Source organism: Nerophis lumbriciformis, linkage group LG28 (assembly GCF_033978685.3).
Source record: "Nerophis lumbriciformis linkage group LG28, RoL_Nlum_v2.1, whole genome shotgun sequence".
Classification (NCBI taxonomy): Eukaryota; Metazoa; Chordata; class Actinopteri; order Syngnathiformes; family Syngnathidae; genus Nerophis; species Nerophis lumbriciformis.
The window spans coordinates 13,214,958-13,227,395 of NC_084575.2; positions in this window are offsets into that span (position 1 = coordinate 13,214,958).

Sequence of the window (12,438 nt, forward strand, 5' to 3'; positions counted from 1 at the left end):
GCAAATACAAAAATTAGGTTTTTTTTTCACCATGACGATGTACACTCAATATGACAGTAAATTAAACATAACCCCTAAACTACACTTAAAAATGAGCTAATGTTGCCTGAAATAATGCATTCTTGTGAGTTTTACTCGAAACATATGCTTTTTTAAGGCTTGCAAACACAAATAGTAGTTTTTATTCAATATGACAGTAATGTTCTTAAAATTCTGAGATAATGCGAAAAAAGCAATAAAAATGTATTCCAACATAAATCCTAAACCAACAATGCAAAATGTCTAAAAATGCCTGTAATATTAAATCCATGTAAGTTTTATTAGAATCAGTTGTTTTAGTGAAGTTTGCAAAAACAAAAATTAGGTTTTACTCTTTATGAAAGTAAACTGTCACACTGAATATTTTTAATCATAACTCCTAAACTACTCATGCAAAATGGCTAATAATGTTTGAAATAATGGATTATTGGGAGTTTTCCTCGAAACATATGCTTTCTTAAGGCTTGCAAACACAAAAAGTATTTTTTTACTCAATATGACAGTAATGTTCTTAAAATCCTGAGATAATGCGAAAAAAGCAATACAAATGTATTCAATCATAACTTCTAAACCAAACAGGCAAAATGTCTAAAAATGACTGTAATATTGAATTCATGTGAGTTTTACTAGAATCAGTTGTTTTTGTAAGACTTGCAAACACAAAAAGTAGTTTTTGACTCAATATGACAGTAATGTTCTTAAAATCCTGAGATAATGCGAAAAAAGCAATAAAAATGTATTCCAACATAATTCCTAAACCAACAATGCAAAATGTCTAAAAATGCCTTTAATATTAAATCCATGTAAGTTTTACTAGAATCAGTTGTTTTTATAAGGTTTGCAAATACAAAAATTAAGTTTTACTCACTATGACAGTATACTGTCACACTCAATATGACAGTTATTTAAAAATAACTCCTAACTACACATGCAAAATGGCTAATGATGCCTCAAATAATGCATTCTACAGAGTTTTACTCGAAACATATGCTTTTTCAAATCTTGCAAACACAAAAAGTAGTTTTTTACTCAATATGACAGTAATATTCCTAAAATCCTGAGAAAATGCGAAAAAAGCAATGAAAATATATTCAATCATATTTCCTAAATCAAACATGCAAAATGTGTAAAAATGCCTGTAATATTGAATCCATGTGAGTTTTACTAGAATCGGTTGTGTTTGAAATTTTTGCAAATGAAAAAAATTAGGTTTTTTTCACCATGACAATGTACACTCAATATGACAGTAAATAAACATAACTCCTAAACTACACATAAAAATGAGATAATATTGCCTGAAATAATGCATTATTGTGAGTTTTACTCGAAACATATGCTTTTTTTAAGGCTTGCAAACACAAAAAGTAGTTTTTTACTCAATATGACGGTAATATTCCTAAAATCCTGAGATAATGCGAAAAAAGCAATAAAAATGTATTCCATCATAATTTCTAAACCAAACAGGCAAAATGTCTAAAAATAATTGTAATATTGAATTCATGTGAGTTTTACTAGAATCAGTTGTTTTTGTAAGGTTTGCAAATACAAAAATTAGGTTTTACTCTATATGAGAGTATACTTTTACATTTAATATGACAGTTATTTAAATATAACTCTATCTTTGTGAGTTTTACTAGAAAAAATATATTTTTAATGTTTACAAAAACAAAAGTTAGTTTTTTTTTTACTCAATATGATAGTATAACTGTCATACTAAATCCATCCATTTTCTTCCGCTTATCCGAGGTCGTGTTGCGGGGGCTGCAGCCTAAGCAGAGAAGCCCAGCTCCCAGGCCAACCAGCTGATATAATCTTCCCAATGTGTCCTGTGTCTTCCCCGTGGCTTCCTGCCGTTTGGACTTGCCTTAACGAAAAAAGCAATACTAATGTATTCAAACACAACTCCTAAACAAAACATGTAAAATGTCTAAAATGCCTTTAATATGGAATCTATGTGAGTTTTACAAGAAACAGTTGTTTTTGTAAGGTTTGCAAATACAAAAATTAGGTTTTACACTTAACTTTATAACTCAATATGTGTGGCAGTTATACTACCACACTCAAAATGACAGTTATTTAAACATAACTCCTAAACTACACATGACCATTTTCTAATAATGCATGAAGAAATGTATCTTTGTGAGTTTTACTAGTAACATTTTCTTTTGTAAGGTTTGCAAAGACACGAGTTAGTTTTTTATTTACTCACCTTGACAGTATACTGTCACACTCAATTTCAGTTATTTAAACATAACTCCTAAACCACACATACAAAATGGCTAATAATGCCTGTAGAAATGTATCTTTGTGAGTTTTACTGGGAAACAATATTTTGTAAGGTTTGTAAAGACACAAGTTAGTTTTTTTTACTCAATATAACAGTATAACTGTCATACTATATATGGAAGTTATATTAACATAACTTCAAATCTACACATGAACATTTTCTAATAATGCATGAAGAAATGTATCTTTGTGAGTTTTATTAAAATGTTCTTTTGTAAGGTTTGCAAAGACACAAGTTAGTTTTTTTTACTCAATATGATAGTATCACTGTCATACTAAATAAGAAAGTTGTATAAACATAATTTCAAAACTACACATGCAATCCGTCTAAAAATGCCTGTAATATTGAATCTATGTGAGTTTTACCAGAATCAGGTATTTTGGTAAGGTTTACAATTACAAAAATTAGGTTTTACTCATAATGACAGTATAACTGCCACATTCAATATGGCAGTTATGTAAACATAACCCCTAAACCACATGCAAAATGGCTTATAATGCCTGGAGATGTATCTTTGTGAGTTTTACTAGAAAACATATAATTTGTAAGGTTTTTAAAGACACAAGTTAGTTTTTTTTACTCAATATAATAGTATAACTGTCATACTAAATGTATCCATTTTCTTCCGCTTATCCGAGGTCGGGTTGCGGGGGCAGCAGCCTAAGCAGAGAAGCCCAGACTTCCCTCTCCCCAGCCACTTCGTCCAGCTCTTCTCGGGAGATCCCGAAGCGTTCCCAGGCCAGCCGGCTGACATAGTCTTCCCAATGTGTCCTGGGGCTTCCCCGTGGCCTCCTGCCGGTTGAACTTGCCCTAACGAAAAAAGCAATTAAAATGTATTCAAACACAACTCATAAACCAAACATGTGAAATGTCTAAAATGCCTGCAATATTGAATCTATGTGAGTTTTACTAGAATTAGTTGTTTTGTAAGGTTTGCAAATACAAAAATTAGGTTTAACACTTAATGACAGTATAACTGCCACGCTCAATTTGACAGTTATTAAAACATAACTCCTAAACTACACATGAACATTTTCTAATAATGCATGAAGAAATGTATCTTTTGTGAGTTTTACTAGTAACATTTTCTTTTGTAAGCATTGCAAAGACACAAGTTAGTTTGTTTTACTCACTATGACTTTACTGTCACACTCAGTATGACAGTTATTTAAACATAAATCCTAAACCGCACATGCAAAATGGCTAATAATGCCTGTAGACATGTATCTTTGAGTTTTACTTGGAAAAATATTTTGTAAGGTATGTAAAGACACAAGTTAGTTGTTTTTTTTTTTACTCAATATGACAGTATTACTGTAATACTAAATATGAAAGTTATATAAACACAACTCCAAAACCAAACATGCATTATGTCTAAAAAATGACTGTGATATTGTATCTGTGAGTTTTACTAGAATCAATTGTTTTTGTAAGGTTTGCAAATACAAAATTTAGGTTTTACTCACTATGGCAGTTATTTAAACATAAATCCTAAACCCATCCATCCATCCATTTTCTACCGCTTATTCCCTTTGGGGTCGCGGGGGGCGCTGGAGCCTATCTCAGCTACAATCGGGCAGAAGGCGGGGTACACCCTGGACAAGTCGCCATCTCATCACAGGGCCAACACAGATAGACAGACAACATTCACACTCACATTCACACCCTAGGGCCAATTTAGTGTTGCCAATCAACTTATCCCCAGGTGCATGTCTTTGGAAGTGGGAGGAAGCCGGAGTACCCGGAGGGAACCCACGCAGTCACGGGGAGAACATGCAAACTCCACACAGAAAGATCCCGAGCCCGGGATTGAGCCCAAGACTACTCAGGACCTTCGTATTGTGAGGCAGATGCACTAACCCCTCTGCCACCGTGAAGCCATAAACAACAAATGCAAATAGCTAATAATGTTTGGAGAACTGTATCTTTGTTATAGAGAGCCTGCTGACCAACAGCATCTCTGTCTGGACTGAACCTGCAGTGCCTCAGACTGGAAGTCTCTCCAGAGAGTGGTGAGGACGGCGGAAAAGATCTTCAGGAATCCTCTTCCTCCTATCCAGGAGATCGCAAAAAGCGCTGCCTGACCAGGGCTCAGAAAATTTGCAAAGACTCCTCCCACCCCCACCAAGGACTGTTTTCACTGCTGGACTCTAGAAAGAGGTTCCGCAGCCTCCGAAGCAGAACCTCCAGCTTCTTCCCTCAGGCCGTAAGACTCTTGAACGCATTATAATTAAATTATCCCCTCAACTCCCCTCAAAATGGATTAACTCGCTGGAATAAAAAAAACCGCAATATAACATACACCCATAAACGTGGGCGCATGTGGAAAAAGTGCAATATATTTATCTGCACAGTAATCTTTTTATTTATTTATATATATTTAGTATATTTATTTATTTTATATATATATTTATTTATTATTTATTTTTATTTATATATGCACCTTATTGCTTTTTTATCCTGCACTACCATGAGCTTATGTAACGAAATTGTGTTATCTGTGCTGTAAAGTTCAAATTTGAATGACAATAAAAAGAAAGTCTAAGTCTTTACCAGAAAAATGATCTTTTGTAAGGTTTGCAAAGACGCAAGTTAGTTGTTTTTTTCTCAATATGACAGTATAACTGTCATACTAAATATGAAAGTTGTAAAAACATAACTCCAAAACCAAACAAGCAATCCGTCTAAAAATGCATGTAATATTGAATCTATGTGAGTTTTACCAGAATCAGGTATTTTGGTAAGGTTTACAATTACAAAAATTTGGTTTTACTCATGACAGTATACCTGCCACATTCAATTTGACATTTATTTAAACATAACTCCTAAACCACACATGCACAATGGCTAATAATACCTGGGGAAATGTCTCCTTGTGAGTTTTACTAGAAAAAATATATTGTGTAAGGTTTGTAAAGACACAAGTTAGTTTTTTTTTACTCAATATAACAGTATAGCTGTCTTACTAGATATAAATAAATAAATAAATGGGTTGTACTTGTATAGCGCTTTTCTACCTTCAAGGTACTCAAAGTGCTTTGACACTACTTCCACATTTACCCATTCACACACTGATGGAGGGAGCTGCCATGCAAGGCGCTAACCAGCACCCATCAGGAGCAAGGGTGAAGTGTCTTGCTCAGGACACAACAGACATGACGAGGTTGGCACTAGGTGGGGATTGAACCAGGGACCCTCGGGTCGCGCATGGCCATTCTTCCACTGCGCCAAACATTACTCCAAAACCAAACATGTATTATGTCTAAAAATGCCTGTAATATTGTATCTGTGTGAGTTTTACTAGAATCAGTTGTTTTTGTAAGGTTTTCAAATACCAAAATTAGGTTTTATTTACTTTGACAGTTATTTAAACATAACTCCTAACCAACAAATGCAAAATGGCTAATAATGCTTGGAGAAATGTATCTTTGTTTGTTTTACTAGAATGATTATATTTTGTAAAGTTTGCAAAGACACAAGTTAGTTTGTTTTACTCACTATGACTTTACGGTCACACTCCATATGACAGTTATTTAAACATAACTTCTAAACCACACATGCAAAATGGCTAATAATGACTGTTGAAATGTATCTTTGTGAGTTTTACTGGGAAAACAATATTTTGTAAGGTTTGTAAAGACACAAGTTAGTGTTTTTTTTATTAAATATAACAGTATAGCTGTCATACATATGAAAGTTATAGAAACATAACTCCAAAACCAAACATGCATTATGTCTAAAAATGCCTGCAATATTGTATCTGTGTGAGTTTTACTAGAATCAGTTGTTTTTGAAAGGTTTGCAAATACAAAATTTAGGTTTTACTCACTATGACAGTTATTTGAACATAACTCCTAAACAACAAATGCAAAATAGCTAATAATGCTTGGAGAGATGTATCTTTGTTATAGCGAGCCTGCTGACCAACAGCATCTCTGTCTGGACTGGAGCCTGCAGTGCCTCAGACTGGAAGTATCTCCAGAGAGTGGTGAGGACGGCGGAAAAGATCATCAGGACTCCTCTTCCTCCTATCCAGGAGATCGCAAAAAGTGCTGCCTGACCAGGGCTCAGAAAATTTGCAAAGACTCCTCCCACCCCCACCAAGGACAGTTTTCACTTCTGGACTCTAGAAAGAGGTTCCGCAGCCTCCGAAGCAGAACCTCCAGCTTCTGTAACAGCTTCTTCCCTCAGGCCGTAAGACTCTTGAACGCATCATAATTAAATTATCTCCTCAACTCCCCTCAAAATTAATTAATTCGCTGGAATGAAAAAAAAACAATATAACATACACCCATAAACGTGGGCGCATGTGGAAAAAGTGCAATATATTTATCTGCACAGTAATCTATTTATCTATTTATATATATTTATTTATTATATATATATATATATATATATATATATATATATATATATATATATATATATATATATATATATATATATATATATATATAAATAAATGATAAATGGGTTGTACTTGTATAGCGCTTTTCTACCTTCAAGGTACTCAAAGCGCTTTGACACTACTTCCACATTTACCCATTCACACACACATTCACACACTGATGGAGGGAGCTGCCATGCAAGGCGCTAACCAGCACCCATCAGGAGCAAGGGTGAAGTGTCTTGCTCAGGACACAACGGACATGACGAGGTTGGTACTAGGTGGGGATTGAACCACTCTCCCACTGCGCCACGCCGTCCCATATATAGTATTTATATATTTATTTATCGAAATATGCACCTTATTGCTTTTTTATCCTGCACTACGACATTTCGTTCTTATCTGTGCTGTAAAGTTCAAATTTGAATGACAATAAAAAGAAAGTCTAAGTCTAAGTCTAAGTCTTTACTAGAATAACGATCTTTTGTAAGGTTTGCAAAGACACAATTTAGGTTTTTTTTTACTCAATGGTAATATACAGTATAACTGTCATACTAAATATGAAAGGTGTATAATCATAACTCCAAAACCAAACATGCAATCCGTCTAAAAATGCATGTAATATTGAATCTATGTGAGTTTTACCAGAATCAGGTATTTTGGTAAGGTTTACAATTACAAAAATTAGGTTTCACTCACAATGTGTCCTGGGTCTTCCCCGCGGTCTCCTGCCCGTCGGACTTGCCCTAATGAAAAAAGCAATAAAAATGTATTCAAACACAACTCTAAACCAAACATGTAAAATGTCTAAAAATGCCTGTAATATTGAATCTATGTGAGTTTTACCAGAATCAGGTATTGTGGTATGGTTAACATTTACAAAAATTAGGTTTTACTCATAATAACAGTATAACTGCCACATTCAATTTGACATTTATTTAAACATAACTCCTAAACCACACGTGCACAATGGCTAATAATTCCTGGAGAAATATCTCTTTGTGAGTTTTACTGGAATTTTTTTTTTTTTTTATGGTTTGTACAGATACAAGTTAGTTTTTTTTATTCAATATGACAGTATTACTCTCATACAAAATATGAAAGTTATATAAACATTACTCCAAAACCAAACATGCATTATGTCTAAAAATGCCTGTAATATTGTATCCATGTGAGTTTTAGTAGAATCATTTGTTTTCATAAGGTTTGCAATTACAAAATATGGGTTTTACTCACTATGACAGTATACTGTCACACTCAATCTGACGATTATTTAAACATAAGTCCTAAACCACACATGCAAAATGACTTATAATGCCTTGAGTTATGTATATTTGTGAGTTTTACTAGAAAAAATATAATTTGTAATGTTTGCAAAGACCCAAGTTAGTTTTTTACTTAATATGACAGTATAACTGTCATACTAAATCCATCCATTTTCTTCCTGCTTATCCGAGGTCAGGTTGCGGGGGCAGCAGCCTAAGCAGAGAAGCCCAGACTTTCCTCTCCCCAGCCACTTTGTCCAGCTCTTCTCGGGGGATCCCGAGGCATTTACAGGCCAGCCAGGAGACATAAATAGATAGATACATAGATAGTACTTTATTGATTCCTTCAGGAGAGTTCCCTCAGGAAAATTTAAATTCCAGCAGTAGTGTACAAAATTGTAAAAAGTGAAAAGTAAATAATGGGGGTATAAATTGAAACAAAATAGAAACATATTACAATAGAATACAAATAAAAAGCAACAATGAGAATAAAAATATAACAGTAAAATAAGAATATAACAAGAGAAACTAGGCAGTAGTGACCATGTTTTGAAAAAATATTGCACTCTTATTGATTTGCATCCCCTGTCATCCTAGTAGCCCCCCTCCCCCCAGAGAAGAGTTGTACAGTCTAATGGCGTGTGGGACAAAGGACAGCCGCCTCAGGAAGTACAGCTCTGTCCTTTCCTGTACAAGTGGTCTGTGTTAACAGTCAAGTCCAGCTTATTGTCCACCAACACCCCAAGGTACTTGAATGATAGTCTTCCCAATGTGTCCTGGGTCTTCCCCGTGGCCTCCTGCCGGTCGGCCTTGCCCTAACGAAAATAGCAATAAAAAATGTATTCAAACACAACTCCTAAACCAAACATGTAAAATGTCTAAAAATGCCTGTAAAATTGAATCTGTTTTACTAGAATCAGTTGTTTTTATAAGGTTTGCAAATACAAAATTAGGTTTTACCCATAATGACAGTATAACTGCCAAACTCAATATGACAGTTATTTAAACATAACTCCTAAACCACACATGAAAAATGTCTAATAATGCGTGAAGAAATGTATCTTTGTGATTTTTATTAGAAACGTTTTCTTTTGTGAGGTTTGCAAAGACACAAGTTAGTTTTTTTTACTCAATATGACAGTGTAGCTGCCACACTCACTATGACAGTTATTTAAACATAACTCCTAAACTCATACTTGCCAACATTGAGACCTCCGATTTCAGGAGGTGGGGGTGGGGTGGGGGCGTGGTTAAGAGGGGAGGAGTATATTTAGAGCTAGAATTCACTAAGTCAAGTATTTCTTATTTATATATATATATATATATATATATACACACATATATAAAAAAAACTTGACTTTCAGTGAATTCTAGCTATATATATATATATATATATATATATATATATATATATATATATATATATATATATATATATATATATATATATGAATATATATGAATATATATATATGTATGTGTGGGGAAAAAATCACAAGACTACTTCATCTCTACAGGCCTGTTTCATGAGGGGTTCCCTCAATCATCAGGAGATATAAGACATACATATATATATATATATATATATATATATATATATATATATATATATATATATATATATATATATATATATATATATATATATATATATATATATATATATATATATATACACATATATATATGTATATATATATATATATATATATATATATATATATATATATATATATATATATATATATATATATATAAAATAAATACTTGAATTTCAGTTTTCATTTATTTACACATATACACACACATAACACTCATCTACTCATTGTTGAGTTAAGGGTTGAATTGTCCATCCTTGTTCTATTCTCTGTCACTATTTTTATAACCATGCTGAACACCCTCTCTGATGATGTATTGCTGTGTGGCACGCACAAAAGTGCTTTCATCAAATGCACGAGAGTCTGGAATTTTCCGTCCCTCCCGAGCATGGCCAAAAACCGGTCAATCTTTGCTTCCTGAGGAAGATCTTCACTGCCAAGCACTTGGTATTCCACTACTTCTTCCCGGAGGCTATCTAGGTCCAATCGCAGCTGCGGCTTGGAACTTATAAGCGTGTTTCTTCATCTTACTCGTCGTCGGCGTCGCCATGGCTGTATCTTCCGCGTTCTTCTGCTTTGTCTCCTTGTTGTGTGCGCAGTTGTGCACTGCACTCTCTAAAAGCCCTGGATGTTATTGTCACATATGCATGTACAGTAGATGGCAGTATTGCCCTGTTTAAAGAGTGTCACAACATTGCTGTTTACGGCAGACGAACTGCTTTACGGTACACGAAAACGTGACTGCTGTTGTTTTGTGTTGTTACCGCGCTGGGAGGACGTGAATGAAACTACCTAACAATAAACCCACATAAGAAACCAAGAACTCGCCCTCGATCATTCTACAGTTATAACGTGATTGGTCAGGCATGCTGTTTATATCGTGGGAAAGCAGACGTGAATACAGGCTGTCCTCACTCAGATCAGCCTGAATTTCGGGAGATTTTCGGGAGAAAATTTGTCCCGGGAGGTTTTCGGGAGAGGCGCTGAATTTCGGGAGTCTCCTGGAAAATCCAGGAGGCTTGGCAAGTATGCCTAAACTACACATAAAAAATGGCTAATAATGCCTGAAATAAGGCATTCTTGTGAGAACATATGCTTTTTTAAGGCTTGCAAACACAAAAAGTATTTGTTTTCCTCAATATGACAGTAAAGTTCTTAAAATTCTGAGATAATGCGAAATAAGCAAAAACAATGTATTCCATCATAATTCCTACACCAAATAAGCAAAATGTCTAAAAATGCCTGTAATATTGAATCTGTGTGAGTTTTACTAAAATCAGTTGTTTTGGTAAGGTTTACAAATACAAAAATTAGGTTTTACTCTTTATGACTGTTATTTAAACATAACTCCATCCATCCAGCCATCCATTTTCTTCCGCTTATCCGAGGTCGGGTCGCGGGGGCTGCAGCCTAAGCAGGGAAGCCCAGACTTTCCTCTCCCCAGCCACTTCGTCCAGCTCCTCCCGGGGGATCCTGGGGCGTTCCCAGGCCAGCCGGGAGAGATAAGCTTCCCGTTTCCTGGGTCTTCCTGGGCCTCCTACCGGTCGGACGTGCCCGAAACACCTCCCTAGGGAGGCGTTCGGGTGGCATCCTGACCAGATGCCCGAACCACCTCATCTGGCTTCTCTCGAAATGGAGGAGCAATGGCTTTACTTTGAGCTCCTCCCGGATGACAGAGCTTCTCACCCTATCTCTAAGGGAGAGCCCCGCCACCCGGCGGAGGATACTCATTTCGGCCGCTTGTACCCGTGATTTTGTCCTTTCGGCCATGACACAAAGCTCATGACCATAGGTGAGGATGGGAACGTAGATCGACCGGTAAATCGAGAGCTTTGCCTTCCGGCTCAGCTCCTTCTTCACCACAACTGATCAATACAGCGTCCGCATTACTGAAGACGCCGCACCGTTCCGCCTGTCGATCTCACGATCCACTCTTCCCTCACTCGTGAACAAGACTCTGAGGTCCTTGAACTCCTCCACTTGGGACAAGATCTCCTCCCCAACCCGGAGATGGCACTCCACCCTTTTCCGGGCGAGAACCATGGACTCGGACTTGGAGGTGCTGATTCACATCCCAGTCACTTCACACTCGTCTGCGAACCGATCCAGTGAGGGCTGAAGATCTTGGCCAGATGAAGCCATCAGGACCATATCATCTGCAAATAGCAGAGACCTAATCCTGCAGACACCAAACCGGATCCCCTCAACGCCCTGACTGCGCCTAGAAATTCTGTCCATAAAGGTTATGAACAGAATCGGTGACAAAGGGCAGCCTTGGCGGAGTCCAACCCTCACTGGAAACGGGTCCGACTTACTGCCGGCAATGCGGACCAAGCTCTGACTCTTGCAAAGGGAGCGAACCGCCACAATAAGACAGTCCGTTACCCCATACTCTCTAAGCACTCTCCACAGGACTTCCAGGGGTAAATGGTCGAATGCCTTCTCCAAGTCCATAAAGCACATGTAGACTGGTTGGGCAAACTCACATGCACCCTCAAGGACCCTGCCGAGAGTATAAAGCTGGTCCGCAGTTCCACGACCAGGACGTAAACCACACTGTTCCTCCTGAATCCGAGGTTCGACTATCCGGCGTAGCCTCTTCTCCAGTACACATGAATAGACCTTACCGGGAAGACTGAGGAGTGTGATCTCACGTTAGTTGAAACACACCCTCTGGTTCCCCTTCTTAAAGAGAGGAACCACCACCCCGGTCTCCCAATCCAGAAGTACCGCCCCCGATGTCCACGCGATGTTGCAGAGTCTTGTCAACCAAGACAGCCCCACAGCATCCAGAGCCTTAAGGAACTCCGGACGGATCTCATCCACCCCCAGGGCGTTGCCATTGAGGAGCTTTTTAACTAC